The sequence below is a fragment of the Adiantum capillus-veneris genome, chromosome 17 (assembly GCF_014529385.1).
Source record: "Adiantum capillus-veneris isolate H3 chromosome 17, ASM1452938v2, whole genome shotgun sequence".
NCBI lineage: Eukaryota > Viridiplantae > Streptophyta > Polypodiopsida > Polypodiales > Pteridaceae > Adiantum > Adiantum capillus-veneris.
In genome coordinates, this window is record NC_140947.1 from 135,499,651 (window position 1) to 135,520,741 (window position 21,091).

At 41.3% G+C, this 21,091-nt stretch overlaps 1 pseudogene; it reads left to right on the plus strand.

Moving 5' to 3' along the window:
- Positions 1-10,370: 10,370 nt before the first annotated feature.
- Positions 10,371-18,998, plus strand: LOC147438136 (uncharacterized; annotated as a pseudogene).
- Positions 18,999-21,091: the final 2,093 nt, after the last annotated feature.

Sequence of the window (21,091 nt, forward strand, 5' to 3'; positions counted from 1 at the left end):
CCTACAACATTCCAACGTTTCATGAACATGGTGTTTCAAGCATTTTTTGGAAAGTCAATTAGGGTGTTCATTGATGATTTCTGCATTTATAGCTCAAAATCATTGCATCTACAAAGGGTAGAAGAAGGATTAAACAAGCTCTATGACATGGGAGGTCAACTCAACCCCGACAAGTGCCACATAGGTGAGGATGAAGTGATCTTGCTCGGTCACAAGGTTTCCTATAAAGGCATTGAGGTGGATCCTTCAAAGGCAAAGGCTCTTATTGATCTCCCATCATCGAAGAGTCTTAAGGAGGTCATCTCTTTCATTTAGAAGGTGAAGTATATGTCACGCTTCATTCACTTAGCCTCGGAGTTGCTTCATCCTTTGCAAAAGTTGACACAACAAGTAGAATTTGCATGGTCTGATGAGCTTGAAGAGTATTTTTGTAACATTAAAGTCATTTTGTCAGAGCTCCCAACACTCATGCCTCCTTGTTGGGAGTACACATTCTTTGTTAGCTCTAGTGTTGGAAGGGAAACAATTGGTGTTGTGTTGCTACAACAAGATCCCCACAGTACAAGGATGCGACCCATCTACTTTGCTAGTAGGGTCATGAATGCTTTGGAGAGAGACTACACAGAAGCAGAACTCATGATGCTTTCTCTCATGTTTGCGGTGAGAAAGTTTAGATCCTACCTGCTACCAAAACCTTTTGTAATTCTCACTGCAAAAAATTTGTTCCTTTGGGTGTCATCTCAAATGAATCTTAGCACCAGGATCTCAAAGTGGATTATGGAGTTGCAAGAGTTTCAATACTCTTTCAAGGTAGAAGATAGTGTGCGTGCACAATTGGCAGGGATTCTCACTTATAGGGTGCATGAAAAGGAGATTAAGGTGCCTGAAGTAAAGACCCTACCATTGCCACCACCAAAAAGTATTCCCAATTCTTTTACCTTGTTTTTTGATGGAGCTTTTCGACGAGCCACAGGGAAAGCAGGGGGAGGGCTAGTGTTGCTCAACCCAAGTGGAGAGGTGTTCATGAAAGAGAAGGTCAATCTACCAGGTTCAACTAGCAACAATGAAGCAGAATATGACACACTACTTCATGGTTTGAAGATGTGCATTGGCCAAGGGATACAACGTCTCATGGTAAAAGGAGATGCACTTCTCATTGTTAAACAGATTTTAGGCATCTGGGCATGCAAAAATGAAAGACTAAGGGCCAAAGTTCATACCATCCGTAGGCTATTTAATCAATTTGAGGAGGTGCAATTATATCATATTCCTAGGAAACAAAATGAAGATGTTGATTTACTTGCACAACAAGCCGTTTCATGTGTAAAGAAAGAAGTGTAGGTCATCATGGTGGTGGTTGCTGTGAAGCAACCGAGGTACCAGGGATTGGAGTCATTGGCTCCCATTATTGGCTACATTTTGGAGGGTGAGTTTCCACAAGACTTCACGAAGGCTCAGAAGAGGAGACTCATGAAGAAGGCAAGCGCATATCTCTTCCTAGAAGGCTCCCTCTATCAAAGAGGGAAGGATCAAGTGTGCAGAAGAGTACCAACTATTGAGGAAATTCCAGCCATTCTAAAAGGTTTGCATGAAGAGGCATGTGGTGGTCATTTTTCCCAAGAATTAAGTGTGAAGAAGATTTTGCTTGCGGGGTATGTTTGGCCAAGCTTGCATGTGGATGTTCAACATTGGTGTAAAAGCTGTCATAATTGTCAGATAAATGGAAATAGAAGGTTGGTGCATGGCCCGAGGCAAATAGTGCTTGCAAATGGACCCTTTGAAAAGTGGGGCATTGATGCTATGGGTCCTCTGCCTAGGACAAAAAATGGTAAACTCTACATTCTAGTGGCTGTAGACTATATGACTAGGTGGGTGGAAGCACAAAGTGTGGCAAAGGTAAATGAGAGGACAGTGAGCAAATTCGTCTACACTCACATTTGTTGTAGATTTGGCACACCTTTGGAGATTGTTTCTGATAATGGTCCAGGGTTTAGAAAGGGATTGCTCACAGAAGTCTGTGAAGAACTTCACATTCTACATCGTCACAGTACACCCTACTATCCCCAATCAAATGGTTTGGTAGAAAAAGCTAATGGTGTCATTGCAGGCATCATTAGAAAGATGGTGAAAAACAAGACAAAGTTGTGGGATGACTTCTTGGATGGTGCCTTGTGGGCGTATCAAACCACATATAGGGAAGCCACGGAGTTCACACCATTTCACTTGGTCTATGGTCAAGAGGCTTTACAGCCAATTGAGCTAAACATTCCAACAATGCGACTTCATGGCAAATCAGCACAAGATGATCAAGAAGCATGGATGGATCGACTTCTTACCTTAGCTGAGCTTGAGTGGAAAAGAGAAGCAGCATACGAGTGCTATAAGAGGAAAGCCACACAGACAAAGGAGAAGCTTGACAAGAAACTGAAGGACAAAGGCATCAATGAAGGAGATCTTGTGCTAAGGTATGACAATCGACTCGATAATCGTTTTGATACCAAATTTGAAACAAGATGGCAAGGGCCATACATAGTCAAGAAGGCTTTCAATTCAAGTTACTATCAGCTTATGGACTTGAATGGTAAAAAGCACTCCAGGAAAGTAAACGGGTATCGCTTGAAGCCCTATTTGAGTCGCCTTCTACCAAAGGATCTACCAAAGATCAGTCAAAAGGCCACTGTCTCATGTAAGTATTGTTACATGAAGCATGAGTGTAACTCTAGCCAAAATTCTGAGGGGCCAAACAATAAAAATCTCGTCAAGGACTCTGAAGCACTCTCTTTGGAAAAGATGCTCTATGATGGTACATGAATATACCATCATCCAAGGGAAGGGCTAATGATAGCCGTTTTTTGGCTCTTTGTAATTGCCACAGTGAGTTACCTCACCCTACCAAAATCACCCAAACACTGTGGCTATCCCTACCATTTCATTGTACATAGGCATGCGTGAGTCACGGGACTTTTCCCTTATCTTCTTAAAAAACCCTCAATTAGCTAGCATTGGGCTAGTTGAGCCAAAAAAATTAAAAAAAATAAAAAATATAAGTATATTATGGCCCATGCGTATGTAAATATTTCTTTGTATATAGGGCCTAAATAAAAGATTTTTTCATAATTATTTTGGTATTTATTTAAATATTTCTACCTAGGTGTGTGTTATTTATGCTCTGTACATTGCCTCACCATTACCACAATTTTTTCTTACCATTTTTCATACTCTTTATTCCATATAGAAATATTTTCATGTAAGCTTCTCTTATATTTGGTGTAACTCCACCCCAACAAAAATCCAAAAAAACTAGTTTTATTTATGTGTATATTTTTTCACTATTGTGATTTTTCCCTTCCTACATCTATTTTGTTTTTTTTCTAAAAAATTAGAACACCAAAAATATTTATCTTTTTATGGTAGCCTCATAATGAGAGAGATTTCTTTTGACCCCTTTATATTTTTTCCACTTATATTATTTATATTTGACATGTACATATTTTTTAGACCCCTCAATATTTGATTTTCTTAGTTGTACTATTCACTTATATCATAATCTCAACAATATCTTCAATTATAGACCTACCAAATAAGGTCAAGGGTAGGTGGCATGCATACATGCACTATGGAGGGCTCACTCTTGGAGGTATTCAAAAGAATCATCCAAAGAAGGACCCCACAAGGACCTTGTGCAGTGGAAAAAAACGGTCGGTTTTGCTCAATTTTTAAAGTTCACTTGCTCTCCGAATTTGAAAAGGTGATACAAACAAAAGTTGTAGCTCATGGGCTGAACTTTTGCCTCAAATGTTTTCATATTTTTTTGAGCTACGAGCTGTGAGCTATGATTTTATTAGTGGACCCCAGTTTTCCCATGCTATGCAGCCACACTCTCTCTTCCACTTTATCATTTTCCTCTTTCACACACACTTCTCCACTCATCATCCCCACCTCTCTCACCACTCCTCTCTGCACCCTACTCACCTTCTCCTCAACCTTGAAGAATAAGAGAAACCATGGTGAACTCATACCTCCCACACACAATTCCATTCCAAAATTGACCACCTAGTCTCATTTTTCCTCCTCCAATTTACCCATATCTATCAAAAAAACCACAAAATTCAGCCTCTTCTCTTAAAAGACAGCATCATGGTGGTTGATTACTCAGCTTCAATTACCTTGTCTCTCAAGGAAGGTCAAGAGTGGAGAAAAAGTGTACCGTCAAAGCTAGTGGACCGTCAACAAGCGTCAAAATTGGCCCTACTCAAGACACTTGGAGCATCAACCTTGTAAGAAATCCACCTTTTCTTACCTCTTAAGAGTTTTTCTTCCTTATTTGTATCCTACATGGATACTCCCATTGTAAATATCCAATTCCATTTGTAAATTAATACTAACTCTACTAACACTAACCCACTATGAAAAGTCCTATCACCTCCATTTCTCTCCTCTCTCTTTCCCCACCAACTTCTTGATAATTCCAAGCAAAAGAAATTAGATAAATTGTTGAAAATCTAACCCAACCATGGTTAGAGGAGTAACCCTAGCCTTCAAAATTTCTATAAAAGGAGGGTGTAGCTAGCACAAAAGGGGGAGCCATAAGCAAGAGCACTATGCTATAGCTTGAGAAGCCAAGCTCAACCTCTCTAGAAGGAGCTCTTGAGTGGAAGCTCATTGTCTTATGCACGTGCATGTGTTGTAATAGGGGGTTAGCAAGGGAACTCTATGCCATTGTAAGAGAGAGAGTGATCATTCAATTGAGAGTAGGAAATCTATCATTTCTCCTACTAGTGTAAGCCCAACATTTGTTGAATCAAGGAGGGTGGATTTGGACTAAGCTTGGATACTTTTTCTCCCTTCCAAAGTGAAGTAATGGACAACAATGATGCGTAAGTGTCTTGGTGTTTTTTGTTAAGTTCTTGATAGCTTGTCTCTGGTGTTGTCATCAATCTAGCCATAAATCCCACATACTGTAAGAGGGCGACAGGGTGGAGAGGACTCCCCTGGCCTTAAGACAGTGATTGGGGTGGCTTTTCTTGTGATGTGTTGTGGTGAAATTTACGCAAGCTATGTTGAACAAATACTAATCTCACTTTGATTTGTCATGACAGATTTGTAAGAAGGTATTAATGCAACAAGCACCCCCTCTCCCTTTCTCTCTCTTTCTTAAATATATAGTTGTGTTTGCTTGATCATTACCGATACGTTTCAAAGAATCCCAAGCTCTCTCTCTCTCTCTCTCTCTCTCTCTCTCTCTCTCTCTCTCTCTCTCTCTCTCTCTCTCTACGCGTCCTAGTTCGCATCCAAAACTAGGTGGTGCCCCAAATTTGTGTAGGGTTAGGTTGCGGGTTTGTGTGTGTGTTTGTTGTTTTTTCCAACCCCAACCCAATTGAGGAGCACGGGAGCCTTGAAGGGTCTCTAGAGGTTGCTCTTCTTGTTGCCCGCCCCAGACCGCTTCACTAGCATTAAGGTGGCAAGAGTGTCCACGTATGAACTTGGGTGTCCTAAATGTGTTGGATTGCAAACATATTGGCCATGATTTTGATTGTTGGGATATTCGGCACCCAAGCTTCTGAGACACAGAGGCTTCAATAGCTATATACTAGTTGTTTTGCACATGAATATCATGACTCTTGTGATTGAATTGTGAGGTACACACGCATGAAGGTATGACAATATGGTTAGAGAGGTTGACATGCTAGAGAGAAAATTTCAAACAGAAAAACAGTTTTATTCTTTTAGATATAGAAACATAACTCCCCCTTCGCAACTCTTAGCGTCGAGAACTAATACACATGTCATATTAAGAATGTAGGGATAGGAAAAATAGCAAATTTGATTTCCCCAATCCAAACTAATGGCATGTAAGGTCTTTGGCACCCTTGCAGAGGGGATTCCCATGTAAAGGAAAAATATTTGCTAGTCATTTTTGTCATAAATAGAAAGTTTAATTCTATTTTTGGTAGTTTTTCCAGCTTTGATGAGCTAATGATGAATATGTTAATGTAAGATTTTCAAAAATAGAATTTTCACCTTTTTATCACTTTTGTCCAAATATAGTAAGTTTTGAGGTGCTTGCACCCACCTAGACGCGACCGTCTTGTCTAAATCTACCCTATCCTTAGTTTCCAAAAAAAAACTATCTGCTTCAAAAGTTGCTAAATATAGCAGGTGTGTGCATCTAACACCTTAACTTGGCGTCCTCAAACTTGTATTTTAATAGAAACTTTCAGAATTAAATTTTGATAAGCTAAGCTTACTCTAGACCATTAATTTTCATCCTAGTGTTAATAAAGTAATTCTTAAGTCTAAGATATGTATGTGTAGCATGTGCATGGGCATGTATGTGCATGTGTATGTATATCCATGGATGTCGAAATGACCATAGCCATAGACCCATCTCTTATGGTACGATTGACTATAAGCATGGGTAAGTACATGAGGTATATCACCCAAAAGGGTAAAGAGGGACATCTCTTACTTGACTAAGTGGGAGCTTGTGACACCTCCACACACTCATTTAGCAAGAGGGGGGAGCTAGGGAGGTATGGGGCTGATTTGGGCAACAAGACACCTCCAAATATCTATATAAACGGCATTCCCACTCATTTTTTTTACACATTTGAACACACATTGGAGATAGGGAGAATCTGCTACTGTGGCTACTCGTTGGTGAAGCTTCTACAAGGCCTTAGAGATCAAAAACTCCTAGGCACAATCCGGTAATGTAAATTTGTTGCATCAATTCACTTCTACATCTCTATTCTCTTCTCTTCTCGAGAATTCCCAATCTACTACTACCATTCGTATTCTTATCTATGTAAAGCTCGTTGGGATACAGCGGAAACTCTACTCTAATCTATGATTCATCAATATGTTGCAAGATGGCAACAATCTAAAGCATGTGTTTTTCTTGCAAATTCATGATTATGATTCTCGTTATGCACTTAATTGTGTCGAGATACACAAGTCTCTTGTTCAAATTTTCACTAAAAATTGAGAGAAAAGAAGTTAAAAATATCATTTACTTGTGGTAAGTGAGGTGCTTAGCCTAAACTTAGTATACATTAAGCTTGCCAAAGTTGTATTAATGAGAATATTGCATGGGTTATAATGTATGTGACACAATTAATCAAAGCATATGTTAGAGTAATGTATGTCATAACCATAAATTGTTGGAATTGAAGCACTTAAAATCAATTACCTTACTTCCATTGGATTCTTACACTTTAGCTTACAAACTTCTCAAGTTAAGTTAAGTATCTATAGTAGTAGGAATCGTACCCAAGCAAACTCGGTATGGTGGATCACACGATCACGAAGCAAGAACATGTAGAAAACTTACTTTTTGTTCAATGCATAATGAATAATTAGAAAAGAAAAAAGTACCTAAACATTGGGTCAATCCCAATTTGACACCTCATCAATTGAACTTGTTAAATTTCCTTTAAGTTGTAATAATATGGAAGGGCTATTTGAGGATATCCTGTCTGAATTAAGAAAGAAATGTTTTCCTAGAAATAACTTTCTCAATCTTATTTCATTTTATTCCAATATTTATTTATTCCAAACTCCCCACATAGGAGCCATGCTTTTCTGTGCGTAAAGTTGATCCATTTCTATGAGACAACTTGGTTTATTTCAATAAATTATTAGTTTTTATGACACAAATAAACGTCGATAGCCTTGAGTCGCTATTGTCAACGTCCTTGTTTGGATATTTCTCTGTTGCTAGATCTCTTATATTACAAGAAGTCTGAGGGCGACAGTCCGAGAGTAGGTTCTCATGCAATCTCAAAAATTTCTCTACAAAATCTTTCTTTGTCTAAGTGGTTCCCAGAAAGAGAGTTGTTTTTATACACCCACAACCTTGGTTTTCCTTAGGTTAGTAGAGAATCCACTTTCGTGGGCAAAAATGTACAAAGAATCTAAGTGACAATGCATCCCCTCCAGTGAGTCAGAAATCAACACAATATCATTAGCATATAGCAATAGTGAGATCCATGTCTATGCCAACTGTGCTCCTCTATCACCATCCCCTTCAATGTAGTCAGCAACCTCATCCACATACATGCCAAATAGTGTAGAAGATAGCTGGCAACCCTGTTTAACCCCAATAGTGGACTTAACCAAATCAAAAATCCCCTCTAGAAACACTACAAGAGGTTCTTCATATTAGCAACACTAGCAGTGTGACACCAAAAGTTAAAAACCACGCCGTCGCTATTTTCTTTGTTGCATAGCGACGCTCATAGCGACGCCGATAGGGGTAAAAAATGAACTGAGAGCGCCAAAAAAAGTCAGATCTCAAATCCAGGTTTCGACACTCTAGCAAAATAGCTAAACCTACGCCTCTCCCCCCCTCTCTCTCTCTCTCTCTCTTCCCCCCCCCCCCCCCCCCCCCCCCCCCCACACACACACACACACGAGGAGAAGGAGAGCCAGGTATGCTCCTTCCCTCTCCTCCCTCTCATGTTCCCTTCCCCTCTTTCTCTTTCTCTCTATCCCTCTCAAACACACACACACACACACATTGTGTCTTTGAGAGAGAGAGAGAGAGAGAGAGAGAGAGAGAGAGAGAGAGAATGTGCACACATGCATAAACAAAACACATACACACAAATTGAATGTACAAAAAATTACACACACATGCATAAACAAAGAATGCATACTCACACATTGAGAGAAGAAAAGAGAGAGAGAGAGAGAGAGAGAAGACAAAAAGGGAGAGGTAAGGAGAGAAAACAAAGAGAGAGTGAGAGAGAGAGAAAAAAGTAGAGAAAATATGAATTAATGAAATGTTATATTAAGATTTAGGTTAGATTTAGAATTACATTTAAAGTTAGGTTAGATTAAGATCTAAGATTAGGTTAGATCACATTTAACTTATATTTAAAATTTATGCTAAGTTTAAAATTAGGTTAGACTTAAGAATAGGTTAAGATTTAAATTAGGTTAAACTTAAGATTAGGTTAGATTACATTTAGGTTTAGGTTAGATTTAAGATTAGATTAGATTTAGTTTTATGTTGAGTTTAAGATTAGATTAGATTCAGATTTATGTTAGATTTAAGATTAGGGCAAGATTTAAGGTTAGCTAGGTTAGATTTAAATTTAGATTTAGGTTAGATTTTAGGGGGAATTCTAGCTAAGCTCAAGGCTTTGCCCAAAGAGCAAACACTAGGTACACAATGCAATGAACTGTCCCATCAAAATCTGACACCTATCAACTCACCCACTAACCATGTTCAATTAGGTCAAAATCACCATATGTTCAATTAGGTTAGATTTAAGATTAGATTTTGGATTAGTTTTTATATTGAAGCCTACCTTTGGGATTACATAAAAAATTGGAGTTAGGCCAACGGTGATCTCTCTCTTCCTCTCTTTGGATGTGACCTTAAATTGGAAAGCTTTCAACGGCATGATACTCAGATTGGAGGCCAACATGTAATGTGCACAATAATCCCTCGAACATGAAGAGATGTTAAGATATTGTGAATTGCTACAGCTAAAGAAGAGGCAAAGGGGTTTTGTCCACTACATGCATTGCCATGTAGACGTGGGTGTGTAAATTTCTTATACCCACAAATATAGGCATTGACCAATAAAGACAAGATTATAACCCAGTGGTTCTAATCTCCGTGCACCTCTAGACCGAGGTGTGCGGGGATCGGACATTACTAGAGAATGTGAGGTAGTTTACAATGTGATCAAAGAGAGAGAGAGAGAGAGAGAGAGAGAGATAAGACAAAGGATGCAAATAGAAGATTAAATTTATGTCCAGGTTATAAGGTTTTTACATTCATTATGAGGAGTGATGATGATGTGGGACTGTCCAACCAAAACACCTATCTCTCAAGAAGGATCGTATGTCCTTGTAATAATGCAAACATGTTGTGCGACGAACAAGACGCATTTCTTTGTAGCACGTTCATAAATTTGGTGAGTTTGCTCCATCTATTATAGATCAAATTGTTGCCAATTATAACTTGTCCAACTCCGACGCTGGCCAACAGGCAGTAATCTTGCACTCCAATAGACGTATTCGTAGGCGCTTTGATCAAGCAGCATATGTGAGGCCACAAGATGTAGCCTCTGACAATTTGGAGGATAATCATGCAGACCACAGTCCCAACGAGGCTATGTTTGAGCCCGAGATCAATGAAATGATTGAGACGATCATGGATTCAGAAAGGCTTATCTATGATGATATGAAAAGTGAAGCCAATATGCCATTGTATGATGCAGCACGTGTGTCTTGATTGAAGGCACTCCTGGTTTGTTTCAACATGCATGCAAAGTTTGGATGGAGTGACACTAGCGTCACAGCGTGTTTCAGGTGATCTATTACAATGTCTTTACTACAATAAAAAACTCTAGATGTATAATGATCTGATAGATTACTTAAACAAGTGTATCGCTTTTATTTTGCTCTGTACATTGCTCAAAGAGCACATATTGTCAGCTGATAATGTGATGTCAAATTCTAGAAAGGAATGAAGAACAATCTTACAAAATTTGGGGATGGATTACAATTTGATTCACGCTTGTCCTAACAATTGCATTCGTTTTAGAGGGGAATACATAGACATGGAGAAGTGTCTGAAATGGGATTCCGAGAGATATCGAGTAGATCTCCACGGACCAAAAATTCCATAGAAGGTTTTGGCACACTTTCCTCTGCTTCCTTGAATCAAGCATTTCTTCAAATGTAAGTCCATGGCCACCCTAGCATCATGGCACGAGGAGAATAGATCTTCAGATGGTGTGCTACGAATTCTTGCATATTGCACAGCCTAGAAACATATAGACGACACATGGTCGGATATTGCCAAGGAAGCTCCAAATTTGCGCTTGGGGCTGGCTATGGATGGCGTAAATTCATTTGGTCATAGGTCAATATCTTATAGTGTATGGCCCGTTGTCATCGACAACTACAAGATTACCCCGTGGTTGACTACCAAGAAGGGGCACCTGTTTCTAAGCTTGATTGTGCCGGGGTTGTATAAAGTGAAGAATATGGATGTGTATCTTTGTCCACTATTGGAAAAGCTACAACAATTGTGAGTTGGCATAGAAGTGGTGGATGTGAGCCGATACACAGGTCAACGCAATGCTTTGATCAGTGGCATTCTAATATGGATCATGCATGACTATCCTGGACTAACAGAATGCTCAGGTGATTTATACTCAAACTCAAACACTATAAATCTTGGTTTTTCTCAAGCTTATCTATTGTCATGTGTGTACATGCAGGGATTTAAACAAGCGGATACAAAGCATGTGTCACATGTGAACCTAGACTTAATGCATGTCGGCCACCCTCATTGAAGAAGAAAATCTATGAAGGTCATCAAGAACATCTTCCAGAGAATCATGAGTTACACGACGATTTTTTGGGAAGAGAGCCACCAAGGATGTCTACACAAGCATGGTTAGATCTGAAGGAGATGCGTGATGATGGTTTGCCCCCAAGGATGAAGAGACTCTCTCTATGGTATGAGTTACCATATTGGCCCAGACTCATGATCAATCACTTGCTCGATCCAATGCACATATTCAAGAATGTGGGTAATCTATTGTGGGACCATCTGATTGGCAAGAAAGATACTTTGGGAGCCACAATTGACTTAAAAATTTGGATCGTATGGAGAAATATTGGCCGCAGATAGCACCCGATGTATCGATAAAACTCCCTAAAGCACCATGATTTTGATAGAATCCCAAGAACACAAAATAAAAGAGACCATTCGATTTGTGCGGACCCCCACTTGTGTAATGCACTCCCTCCAAATGTGTTTCACTAAAGAAGGGAAGCTTACTGGTTTGAAGTCACACAACTGGCATGACATGTGTCAGGTATGTTTGAAGTGGAATATATCATACTGGGAATTGTGTAACAAAGTCATGTGTCAACTTTAATATCATTGCTAGACATGTTTTGCAGTTTATTTTACCGATGGCCATTGAGGGATGTTTGTCTCCTGACGTCCGTACCACAATCTACAAACTTGCGAAGTTGGTGCAATGGATCTCACAAAAGGAGATCCATGTAGACTCTATACCATTGACCAAACTAATTAACACTGCGGAGGTTGTGTGCATGTTTGAGAAACACTTTTCTACTACCATGCTAACCATCCAAGTGCATCTTCTTGTTCACATAGTTGAGGAGGTGGAAATACATTAGACGGATTTGATAAATCCCGAGACACGCTATGCCAAACCATAGATGATGAGTGCATATCCCGGATTGTCATGTGCACTCTCGGTGTTGAGAAGAAGATGACGGAAGATCTAGAGGCTAAAATCAATCAATTTTGCATGCTTCACAATCCAGTAATGCAAGTGGATTGAACTCCTAGTTGCAGGAATCCCTCCCTCTTTATGAGTCCTCTCTCTCTCTCTCTCTCTCTCTCTCTCTCTCTCTCTCTCTCTCTCTCTCTCTCTCTCTCTCTCTCTCTCTCTCTCTCTCTCTCTCTCTCTCTCTCTCTCTCTCTCTCTCTCTCTCTACACAGGAATCTGTAAGACTGCGGGGGACTGGACCATGCAACTCTCCACCCAACCGTGCCATATATAGACTCCTAGCCCCTAAATATAGCGCCCCTTGACAGCATGTCCGTCCTGGCCCTTGGCCCTGCCCTTGGCCTGACAGAATCCCTCCCCCCTTGGAGAAGCGTTTTCGTCCTCAAAAACACAAGTGGTAGTATCTTCGTAAGAACACTGATGTTTTTCTTATTGGCATCCTCTACACGGGCCAATTGTCCATATGACCGATACCTGGTGCAGTGAGGAGGTTCAATGAAACCAAGAGCAACATCTTGATTTTCAACATTGTTGTCCTTTTGCAACCACCCGTATCTAAATGGTAACTCATGATAACTCATGTGAGTATCTTGAAAAGCTCATAGCTACTAAAAGATAGAATAGGGAGTGTCCTCATGTCAGACTTCTGAACATTTTGGAACACACAGAACCACATGTCCACCCCTAACAAAGGTTACATGCCAACATACTCTGTCAGCACACCTACTAAGTCCTTGACTTATGAAACTATCGGTATCCAACCCCACCACAACAGGTGTTCAAAGTTGAAAACCTAACCTAAGCAAATTCTAGAATAAGGAGAGAATCACCTATTCAGAATGCATTGTGCTAACGTATGCTCTTAGCAGATCCTTTAGCACGGTTTACTAACGTATGTGCTTAGCATATCCTTTAGTACTAAATAGAATACTTGTCAGCTGCCTATCCAACGTGGGATGAATAACAGCAGTAAGAGTGAGGTACTTTCCCCAACCACTTACAGACAGTCTTCCACGACTGACGACAAACTATGACTCAATCATTGAGTATCCAACCATATACTCGATATGGAATGGAGACAACCAACTAGGTTGAAGGTAGATTGGAGGTTCCAGCATCCAATCACTAACATCTATACTCAGCCATCACCTTGTATGGCAGGGTGTGAACTCATACGAAATCTGCAAGAGAGATTGCACTAGCAATGCAAAAGGGTGCAGAAAGAATAAAGTCCATGGATTTGCATGCCGCTCCAAATAAATTTGTGTTAAACACTAGGGCCCATAACACCTAGTGTGCATGCATTTAACACAAACATATCCAAGCCGCAATTCCATGACGAGACTTTCCACGATACTTACGTGAAAATCTTGCAACAAAGTTGGACCATAATAGAATGTCACAACCTGGTCACACCTAGGAACCAACCATGAGACCTTCTCATGAACGTAGCATACTTTGCAGCAAAAGTTGGACCATAATAGAATGTGACAACCCGGTCACACCTAGGAACCAACCATGAGACATTCTCATGAACGTAGCATACTTTGCTATATGTAGAAACGACCCTCCGTTAAGGTGGTTTCACAGCACTTGTAATCACAACAAGTCTGTACTTAGTACCCGACAATTTTTGGCCACTGAAATTGTTCCTGATACTGTGTGCATCAATTGGTCTAATGAACGGATGCGACCAACACCTAGGGACTTCATCGCGACACATCATTTCAAATTGGGCGCCAGTGTCAGTCCCAGAGACTCATATTCTCCACATGTGGAATATGTCTCAAGTAAGGATGCCAGGAAAAGTGACATCCATCAAGTACGAGTTGTACTTGTGTGTGGAGGAACTACAAACACTCTGCGACGCGAGTGAGAGGGACCCTCATTATCATGCTCCACACTTGCTAAACCAAACTCCTTGAGTTCCTAGACCATGTTGTATCCCATGTGACAACATGTGCCAAATCAAACCCTACAAGTAGGTTCGTAACAGCATAAGGCAAAAAGGTAGATTGGACACTTGGCCCAAAATACTTTGTGCCGACATGCCCTTGGCATGGCTCTGTAACATTCAAGCGTACTTATACGTCTTGAAAAAAAAAAACAAGCAAAGTATACAAAAAATGGAATAACACCAAATTAATAGATGCGTACTTGGAGGTTTGAACGGAATGTTCACTTACGAGTATTCAAACGGAGAGGAGCACATCTCCTACCTGAAAAACAAACAGCATTGCACTGGGAACTGTGGGTGTTTCCTTTGCAATCCAACCCCTTTGGTTAAAATCTACGTAGTCAAACCCCTTGGTAAGACCCTTTGTAGAAACTGCTCAACTAGCAGGTAATGGCAACCAACATAGTTAACCGTGTACATAATGATTGGAATCAACTTGAAAAGTTGAGTTTGTCCGCTACCGCGTGGTAGATTGCAGAATTCTTTCCTTGAAAGTCTAATTGAGAGAGATCAAACTGTGATCCTCAATGCAGATCAACTGTGATCCTCAATGCAGATCAACTATGATCCTCAATGCCTATGGGGTGATGTAGCAGTCACCCGTCGAGTCGTACCCCAAAACAATATGTCCATAGACACTCTGTAGTGCTATAGAGAGAGCAAGAAATCCACACAAGTGAACTGCCTAGCTCGTGTGGACAGCCATGTTGCACCACTGATTGCTGCATCTATACTTCCTTATAGAGATCAACTGCTGTGAGTTGAAGATTATCAAAAACTCAGCTTGAGTGTCGCACTAAAAACATGTAGCGCAAAAATGACACCCTAAACATCCGTAATGACAAGACTCTTGCTTGTGCATTAACGTCGATGTATACTTCCCTGGGTAGATCTGTTCAATCTTTAAAACAATCACCCCAAAGAATGCCAATAGTTGGGTCTTACCCTTGGCCTGACAATGGCTCTTAGCCGGTGTGGCTCATCGCCCTTATGCAAATTAGTGTTCAATGGACGAACCGATGAAGGGAGAAGCCGTGTTTCATGTAAAATTGCCAAAGAACTTTGCTTTGCACAATGACAGTAATTGCCAAGTAAAGTGTAAACATGGAAAGATAATAAGAACATAAAATTGGCTAACCTGGTCGTTGCGGTCACCCGTTGACTCAAAAGTCTGTGGAACAAAACTCGCTTAAAATGGCTCGTAGCCATATCTGCTCCACGGATAGGAGCTGTTGGATGTAAATATACATCCCTTGTATGATATACGCTCGTCTGTCACGTAATGAAATAAGCTGGAAGCATTTTGCCAAATCCTTCCCAAGTTTGTATGCTCATAGCATAAGCCGAACGTGGGAATTTTCCATGCAATATACCTGGCTTGAAGCCTTGCTTCGCATAAAGAATGTTGTGATACTAGACGACAAAGTCGGCTGTTGAGACACAGATATCATGACAAAAAGCATCGACCTTGTCGAGTGATTTCAACTGAAAATAACCAGTCTTGTGTGGCAAACATCCCCTGTCCGCCTCGAGAAACAGTGACACGAAGTCGGCCATGCCGAGAAACATGCCCCCCCCCCCACCCCGCATCAAGTCTAGCAGTAGGATGTGCCAATCTCCTTGAGATTCTAAAGCATCGCAAATTTGCTATGCTTTTGCATCAAAGTCAACCGTTGAGAAGCCGTGCTTCGGAGCCAAGTGGTTGGGATTCAAGCCGTACTTGATTCGAGTGTCCTAAGCAATACACAGCCTTGCTGTTAGAAACATCATAACCATGTCATACTCAAGCCAATATGAGAAGGAAGCCTTGCTGCACATGAGTTCTTATGTATTTCTGATGCGGGGAGCCACCAGTTATGCTTGCCAGTTGACAATGGCATTCACAGCTGCTTAGTTGGACTATGGTAGTCTCGATAATTTGTAAATGGAGTTCTGCTCCCAGGATTGCTTAGAAAACTCGTCTAAGCACGCTGATTGAGAATGGGAAGATCCTGTTGTTTCCTAATTTCAACAATAAACAACAACTAGCCGAGGAGCCATGTCCTAGCAAACTTGGTTTACAACTTCGTGAAAGTGTAATCAGCGGTTGGCCTTGCCAAATATTTGCATCTTAAATGCCACAGGCCTTGCCTGTACCAATATGGCATAAGCCTTGCCCGACCTGGAGGAGCAAACATGGCCGAGGATCAAAAATTTCCAAACCAAAACTGGGAATTTGATATCTATAAATGTAGACCCGAACATGCTCAAATTGCTCCATGCTTTGCTTGTGGTGCGTATAATGCAGATAAATCTACGAGATTCAAAGAAGTTATCATTGAATATATTAAAGTCGACTTGCTTACCAACTCGTAGAAATCCATGTTGAACAGCGTAAATCCTTTGTTGTCAACATCTGGCATGTATGTTGGCTTGTAACCCTTGTGCATGTCTCGACGACAACTTCAGTGCCTTGCATAAATCTTGTGGGAGTTCGAAGAAAAGCTACTGCTTACCTTGTGACGTACTCACCGCGACCTTGATCCGATCTCAGTGAGTGGCATTATGTCTTGCAGGGTTCGTGTATGCGATCCTGAGAAAATTTTGCAATCTGTTTCTTGCTGCATGCAAGCTAGCCCACACATGTCATCTTTGTTCAAAAACGCACCAGCCTGTCGAGAGGTCATATGCCCATGCGACGAGGGGGGGACCTTGGCCCGTGGGCAGCATCCCCTAATTCAATTTAATTGCCCAAGGCCTTTGGCCTTAGGGCATCTTGATGTGAAACCAGCGAACTCGCTGGGCGATGGAGTTCTCCACAGAGCCGCCACGAGAGAGAAAGGGAGGTCGAGCTCCGCGCGTTGCTCAGATGCACCCTCAGCTGAGTCGGGTTTGCTCCGACTCCGCCTCGCGCTCCCAACTAGGCCGACCACGAGCGATTTGGAGCCTGTCAATGAGCCATCTCCTCCCGCCTCAAGAGGCCTTGCACACGCCGCTTGAGTCTCAGCCCAGCCTTTCCCACCTGTAGAGAAGCCCTTCCCACAGCCATGCACTGTCGGCTTGTCCACGATCGGAGAGAGAGAGAGAGAGAGAGAGAGAGAGAGAGAGAGAGAGAGAGAGAGAGAGAGAGAGAGAGAGAGAGAGAGAGAGAGAGAGAGAGAGAGAGAGCCATGCTTCCCCCCTCCATAGCTCCCTACTGCCTCCTCCTCTCCCCTGAGCTCTGATACCAGTGTAAGACTGCGGGGGACTGGACCATGCAACTGTCCACCCAACCGTGCCATATATAGACTCCTACCCCCTAAATATAGCGCCCCTTGACCGCATGTCCGTCCTGGCCCTTGGCCCTGCCCTTGGTCTGACAGAATCCCTCCCCCTATTATCTATAGTATACATTATAACTTGTCCATATTTTCTTCTTCATTCAATATTAAGATTAAATGTTCCTGTGTTTAATGCATGAATGGATGATCATGAGTTTCTTTCTTCTTTGTCATCCCAGCAAAGGAGGTGGTACCAGGAGAGTCATCGCTCTAGAGCATCATCACATTGTTCCACTCCTTCAGTATCTCCCTCTGTTTTGGAGCATTCAGTGCGCTCCGATACTTCAATGTCGATGAGATGATCTTCACATTCTTCTAGGCACCGTGGCTCTAGTGGTGGCGGCAGCGGTTGCTATGGGGATGCCGCCTCTAATGCCTCGACACTGCCTCGTGTTTGATGAGTCTCCTTACCTTCCCCTTCTTTGCTCGCCTCCACAAAATCCACGGCCTCGCCATCTATGTCAGGTTTTGCACGGATATCTGTCATTCCTGGCTACACACCACTAGCTACTACTCCGAGAGTCACTCGAGTCATGACACTCCTCGCTTTGGGGCCAAAACTCTAGTGGACACACCAGGCGTCCGTACCCCAATTGAGCCGCCACTAGAGACACCACTTGGAACCCCTACCAAGACACCCAGGTTCACACATCATAGGCGAGGGGACTTACCGTACTCGATCGACATCAGCGGTGGCATCATCTTGGATGAAGAAGGCAAGAAGGTGATCTCGCGCATGCTAAACACTCAGAGTGAAGTTCCAAATGAATTAAAATACAAAGTCATCAGCATGCTGCATGATGAGTTACCCGTGTCAAGTCAGGATGACCGCTTCAATGAAGACCTCATGAAGGTTCAAATGCACGAATACTACAAGCACAAGCATTCTGAAGTACAAAAAGCAATAAACCATGAGTGGAATAGACTAGATTGGCTGGCCAAAGAAGATTGGAAGAATGCAAAGCGCGCACCGCACGAGAATCCTGACAAGTGGAAGCAACAAAAGGAGGCAGCCAAAGCGTGAGTAGAGGCAGGGAGCTCACACCACTTGGGGAGCGGCGGGTGGGCATCATTTGCGACTGATTTTGTAACTGTTTCTACATTTCCCTTAAGGTTTAGTAGTTGCATCTATTTGTACTTTTAAATTCTAACATAATGTATTCTTTGTATGTTTTAAACAGTGGTCGATGATAGGACGTGACCCCACCCCGTATGAGCGCGAGTATACGGGCAAAAAGGGATTAAACGCCCTAATGGACATTCTCAGTTCTCGTGGTGGCATGGTTAGTATTTCACTTTGCTCTTTTACATTTGTTGTATTTTAATGATAACCTAAGATAATAAATTGTTTTGTAATTATATGTTTATACTTACACAAAGTCTTATTGTTTTTTTCTGTAGAATCGGACAGATGCGCCGCTTGGACGCGATGAGACGTCTGATTAAACAACGTCCATCTAGCTGTAGCCAGATAGAACTAGTTTTCTTTTTCATAGCATGTATAATGAGATCACGTGTATACGTCTTTTTGTAACCATTGAAAATGATGTATTTTATCAAACCAATGACAATTGTATTGTAACTCTTACATTTGTAAAGCTTAACAATCATGCGATTTTGCATATAATGTGTATAATTTTGTCATTGATTTACTTTCATCAATTCACTTTCGTCCAATCACTTTTGTTAGTGTTGTATCTTTATTCTGCAAACAATACTATGTATGATGGAGTTAATGGTTATATTTTCTTGTGGGTGACTACTTTGGGTCTCAACCTTGCACTTTCTTTCAAAGGTGAATCTGTGCTTATCTTGGATTCATTTAGGTGTACTTTATTCTGGAAACATTCAATATGGTTGATGGGTGGCAAGGCATTCAATGCTCTCCCACCCAAAAAAGTTTACTCTCGAGCATCTCTATAAGCGTCTCTATATAAGGTTTTGCAACGTTGCTATGAGCGACGCTACAAAAGAACTGCAATCGTCGCTATAGGCATCGCTATATGCATCACTAAATTAGCAACGTTTCCATAGCAACGCTCTTAGCGACATAGGAGACTAAAAAAACCCAATGTATTTCTGTCGCTAAAAGCGTCACAAGTGAGCATAACCTCTTGTAGTGAAATGAAATGAAATGATATATTAACATCTTCAAAAGTCCAAAATGGCCTATGAGACCAAGTTGTTGCAAGATAGTGAATCTAATACTGTGTTTGGATACAAAAAATAACTTTAAAAAAATACAAGTACTACGAGCTAGAACTACATGGATGTGCTAGCTAATACAAAAGTTACAAAAGGTGTAGTACAATGAAAGAAGGGGGGGTGTGGCGAGGATCCATCCTCATTTGTAATCTAGACATCGAGAAAGTACGGCTTAAATCCTCTTCTATAGTCTCTGTTAATGTTGTGTAGCTCCTCTCCTCACTTGTAGCCATGTGGATCTCCTAGTTCCAGTGCTCTGTCTATGATAGTGCTAGTAGTGGTAGTGTGAGTGCGGGCAGAGCTCTGCAATCGTGGTTTCTCTTCTAACTGCTCCTCTCACTGTCCAATATCTAGTGTAAAGAAATCTGTAATATGTCTTTGGTATTGTCTCTCTCCAGGTCTCCTCAGTAAAGTGTCTTTATGGATGTGTAACTCAAGTAGATACAATCCAAGACATCTCTGATCCTCAAAACTCATGACACTAGATAGAGGCCGGAAACCCTCTCTAAATAGACAATGGAAATAGCCTTGTATCTCATAGTACACTGTGCAATGACATATGTAATGTATCTCTATCTCTAACTCTAGATGACATAAGTGGAATATCCTGCTATCAATTGGCATCCCTCTGAATATACAAGTCTCAGACTCGAGCTGATGTGAGGATGTGCATATCTGACCAATGGCACAACACAGACCATGAGATAGATGTGTGTCCATATAGCTGGTTCTAATCATAAATCCATGTCTTGTGAGGAGGAGAAGATACTCTCTATAGAAATTCATCTTCGTGCCCAACTCCTGTGCTGACTCTATCCATGTCCTCCTGGTGTCAAGTTGAATCAGGTCGTGCCAAATGAGTCTAGTAATCTACCTCTCCGTACTTTTCCAGCCATCTTGGCCTACAAAAGGTCCCCAAACCTGCACTCCATACAACATAGTTGATGCCACCAGAGTATCAAAGAGCCATAAATTTGTCCGAGGCTCCTAAAACTGAACCTGTGAACATATCCTCTCCAAGCTTCCCAAAGCTGCATACGCTTTAGTCAGTCTAGTATGTGCTGCTCTCCTTAGAGAAAATATCGGCCCACTTAAGACTACCCGGAGGTAAGTGTATGCATCTATATACTCCACAATCTCCTGACCATATGTGAAAGTAGGTGTATATCTCCTGATCCACTGCGGTGTGATGTTACTACACCATAACCTTGGTTTTACCAAGGTTTATGTACAATCCACTATCCTCTGCAAAACTATGTAATGCATCCACATGTCGTTGCATACCCTCTGTGAGTTTGAGATCAACACAATATCATCAGCATATAACATCAATG